A 5,255-nucleotide genomic window follows, 5' to 3' on the forward strand; every position below is an offset into this window, starting at 1 on the left:
TCTTATCAGTTTCCATTGGTTTAGGAGATTAAGAAAATCGTTGCAACTTGAAAGTACAAAGCTTTGCAATAGAGTCCTAGATTCTATACTATTGGGACATTGAATCATAATCAGCAAGTCCAACTCTTTTATTTATCTTTAATTGTCCGTAATTGCTTAAAGAGTGTTTGATTAGTAAAAAGGCCTCACAGTTTGATCTTTTATGTAATGTATTTTTCTTGAAGGATCCTTCAAGCAACAAGATTGGGACTTTCTTATTTCTACTTCATTCTCCCTGATAGAGCTGTAACTCAAATTCTTTGAATTGATAAATGTTCTTGAATGACCATTTCCTGGTTATTTTCTCTTCACATCTGTGTTAAAATGATATTTGCATCTATGATTTGGTCAATAATGTATTTTTAGGTAGATTAGATTTGTTTTTAATTTAGTCTTCGTTTGTTTCTTTAGCAAACATCAATGATGTAATTGCATATATGTGTACATTTTATTCTTTTAATAAAAAAAATAGCATCTACCATTGTAACAAGGCATTAGAGTAGGTGGACAATATTTTTTTTTGAAATTTATTATAATTCTAAAATTTTCTAAATAGAAATTTTGTAGTGAAAAATTGTCCATTTTTTTTTTCAACCTTTCCTTTTACGTTTTTTTTCAAAATCTGTTTTCATTGCTATGGTTGAAATTTTGTTAGCGATCTCTGAAAATCGAGGGTTTTGTGTGTTTTCAATTCTTCTACAAGTTCTTTTTTTCGCATGTTCTAGTTTTCTTTTTTGTGATTCCCATCTATGACAGTTCGCATTTTGAAGATTTTTGGGCCTTGTTTTCTTTTCTTGGGCCGGTTTTTTTCATAGTCTATACGCATATTTCTAGTTTTTTCTCTGTCCACATAGAGCGTTTCTAACTTGTATGACCATGCCCAAGCATCTTCTAATCTTGTGTTTTGAAGTCTGCAACTAGTGGTGTAATACACGATTTCTCTATGTGTCGTTCTTCATATTGATGTCACATTTTCTACAAATTCAAGAGATTGCTATTTTTTCTTGGTCGTTTTCTACGCAATTTTCTTTTATGTCTGAATGCCACAATAATCTAATTGCCATCTATTTTCTTTCCTGCTCAGAGTGACTTAAAATTGCCAGTTTTTGGGCTTCTCATAGCTCGGATTTTGGCTTCCGTGTGACTAGTTTACAGAGTTTATGCAGTGTTGCTTCCACATTAACCAGAATTAGGACGGGTTTTCTTTTCACATTTCTTTCGCAAAGATTGTTCGCATCCTTATTTTCTCTTTACTTGTCCCCTCCAGCCACCCCCAAAACTGCTGGCCATCCCCTTTTTTCCAACTAGTTGAGTGAAGGCAAAACACTTCCCCAATTTTAAATTTTTTATTTGCTTTTTGTGCGGGCCTCTAGTTGGCTTAAAGACATGATAAAAATGTGCAAATCATATTTGGTCCATTAAAATACTAACTCTTCTACTCATTTTAAGATTTGATGTACTTGTTAAGAGGAAGAAAAAAAAAACATAGAGCAGCAATATCAGTGAGGAAAGATTGCATTTAGTATTTACTACTTACTATTTTAGTTGGAATTCTCTTTAGTCCATTCCAATTACATGCATGATACTTGGAGCCTTTAGGCATTTTTATTTTTGCTATATATGTATGTGATATTGTTATAATGGAAGTACTTAGTTTTTGTCATTTGATAATTTTCCATGTATTGATCTTCTAAAATGTCTATGGTGAATGGTTTATCAATGTTATGATATGCATATTTGAATCTTGTCTCTTTATATTAAACAATCCCATATGTTTTTAATCGTTGTCCCATAAGGTCTTGTCCCCTAAATTTTGGCTTTGACCCCTCCTCGTACCGGAAACACGTCCTCGTCTTGGAAATTCCGTGGAGCGTAGGAAATATGGGAATTTTTGAAAGGCCTACATGAAACGCTCAACAAGAGTCATGCGTTATGTTTGAAAAACATGCTTTTCTTGATTATGATGGATGAGATGATGTCTCTAAAGGAGCATCTTATAAAAATGAAGGAAATTTGTGATTAGTTGGAGGTGATTTGTCGAATGATGGAGGAAGAAGATATGGTAGTAATCACTTTGAAAAGTCTACCGAAGTCTTGTGAGCGCTTTATTGAGACACTCAACATTGCCTTAACTAATGTTGACTTGAAGTTTCCATATCTTTGCATCAAACTTGTGCAGTAGGTCCAATGGAGACAACAAATCGGTAGCAGTGCCAGTTCATCCTCCATAGAACAAGCTCGCACAACAACCTTTTGTACTCAAGACAAAGGGAATAATCACTTCTGTCAACATAATGGCCCAACCCAATCCCATGATTTTTCCAAGAAGAAAATTCTGTGTAATTATTGTCACAAGTATGGTCACATGAAGAAAGATTGTTGGCATCGCTTGGTTCTTTTGAACAAAAGAAGCAAGGAAGGCCTTAGTAGAAGGTCAATATGGTAGAGTACACTAAGGAGGAGTCTACCTTCTATGCCTTTATGGCCAAACGTCCAATAGATCACATCAAATTGTCTTCTTGGTATTGACTTAAGTGCTTCTTAGCACTTTATTCTTGTCGAGGTTGGTTCTTTGACTACACTCCATTCATTGATTTAGTTGTTTTTTTTGGAGTAGAAGAGTATACTATTTTGTCGAAAAGGGCAATGTGTAGATTTAATTTGGATGGAGGAATTTAATTTTCCTCAACATATACTATGTTCTTGTCATGAAACTTAACCTTCTCTTTTTAGTAGGTTTTGGGACACTCTCCTCAGCTAGATGTGATATTCAATTCACAGTTCCCACAAATACAATGTCGTTGATTGGGAGATTTGTGGGTATTGAGTATCATGATCTTTATATACTAGTTGACACTAGTGAATCTCGGGACTGTGCCATAGCAGCCAAAAGTTCTTCCATCAACAATCTCTAGAATCAATGGTATGGGCATTTGAACGGTCACTACCTCTCTCACTTATTTCAAGAGAGTTGGTTGTTGGCTTACCTAAGATTTAGACTCAAAATCATGGTGTTTGAAATGAAGCTTGTTAGGTTGGAAAGTAGCGTTAGATTCCATTTTTGGATATACTTGACGAGCTTCCAAGGTATTGTAATTGTTTGATGTCGATGTATTGGAGTAAGAAACACTCCTTCTGCTACTGGGTCTAAGCATTTTGTGATTGTTGACGATTTTATCACAAAATGTGGGTGTATTTTCTTAAAAAAAGATTAGAGGTGTTTAGCACATTTCACAAGTTTAAGGCACTGGTAGAAAATGAGTTTGGTCAACAAATTATAACTCTTAGGTCAAACAACAAGGGGAAATTTGTTCTTCTGATTTCTCGAACTTCTATGCATATCAAGGTATCAAGCATCAACTTACCACAACTTACACCCTTTTGCAAAAACAATTTTGTTGAGTAGAGAAATCAGACAATCATTGAGATGACTCAGTCTATGTTGGAACTGTTCGGTTCTAAAAACTAAGCACTTAAATTGTGTACACTTTGGGACCATTTTGAGCCTACTTAGTGTGTTTCCTATGGAGGGACCTCATATTGTACTTTAATGCATATTAAATTCAAATATAGGTCCTCCTTCAAACACAAGATGGCTCTAATTTCTATGCACGACTTCCTATTTTTCCACCTATCACATTATTTTTTCTCCATCTAGGTCCCCTTTACATGCATTTTTTGATTTCAAGATTCCCCCTGATTTCCAAGTAGACTATGCTTCTTGACACACAACCCTAGGTTCTGAGAAAGCTTTGAAGAAGTATGCCCAAACAAGGTCGAACAAGTCGGTCTTGTCCTAGGGCATTGCAATTTATGTGTTTTTGGGTCTGATTTGGGGTGATTCTCTTGGGTGTTTAACTCAGGCCGATCATGTGAAATCTGAGCCCTAAAATGTGTATAAAAGGATACCTCTTCCTTTCATTTTCACATCCCATCTTCATGCAATCATTTACAAGCAAGCATCCATCGAAGGCATCTACTGTCAAGTATTTGAGCCCATCAAGAATTCAAGTGCAATGAAGCTGTTTAAGTATTTCAAAGTCTACATTCCATCATTTCATCATGCATACTAGGCATTTCCTTCCATAGATCGAATGCTATTCATTGGATGTTCGACAAATAAGTTCATAATCAAGGAAGGAGATCTATATTCATCCATCAAGTCTTCTTCTTCGTCTATCCAACATTATGGTGAATTACAACATCTACATGATGTTTTGTCTTACATGATTTCCTTTTGTTTTTTGTGTTGAGCCAAAGCTATTGCATCAACATACTTGATTGCATTTTAAGGACAATTGCATCTACATGGTTCGATAAATTCCTTAATTTAGAACTAATCTTTTCTACATGACAACATTCTTTGAATTACATTTATTTCGTTTTAAGGTTAATCCCTATACAGGTGCTTTAACAAGGCAAGCCCCTACCACAACAATTTCCCCTTCTTTTCTGTGTGCAAGAACAATTGGCAAAGTTTTGGATCCAAATTGGGGAGTTATAGATTTGGTGATAAGTCATCTACATATATCATCAGTTTTTGAGTGTATAGGACTAGGTTGACTTTTCCTGACATTGTCCTTTGGATCTAAGATATTTATAGGAGGAAGTTATAGACATGAGAGTTCCAGATCTAGAACCTTACCCGATTTTGATAGCTTTACGACAATGAAAACTAGATTTTGAAGTTCATTCCTCCTCTCCTGGCTTAAAGGTAAGATTGTTCTTTCCAGTTTCCCCTTGTACTTGCTTTTGCAGCTCTTATATACCTTTCTTTTCATATCATTGACATCTCTACCATTAGTAAAAATCCAAAACTCTACACTATGAGGATCACAAATTGACACTCTTTCTTATTTGGTTGTCTAATTGGGTTTCCTTTGTTGGTCGTTTTGGGTATTTCCAATGTATATAGAAAGTGGGTTATATTATTGATTACCATTTTCTATATCACAAGAACATAGAAATGTTCGAAAGAATTTATGGGTAGAAGCAATCTACAATGGTGTCTATCTTATGACCAAGTCTCCCACATAGGTTGTTAAGAACAAGACTCCAAAGGAAGCCTAGTCTAACAGAAAGCCTAAAATCACTCACCTGTAAGCCTTTGGCTCTTCAGCGTATGTTTGGATTCTGGATGCCAAGTGCTCAAAATTGAATTCCAAAGCTAGAAGCTCATGTTCATAAGATACAACAAAAATTAGGAAGCATATTTC

This window comes from Cupressus sempervirens, chromosome 7, assembly GCF_028749045.1.
Source record: "Cupressus sempervirens isolate cs-2001-9-10 chromosome 7, ASM2874904v1, whole genome shotgun sequence".
Lineage (NCBI taxonomy): Eukaryota > Viridiplantae > Streptophyta > Pinopsida > Cupressales > Cupressaceae > Cupressus > Cupressus sempervirens.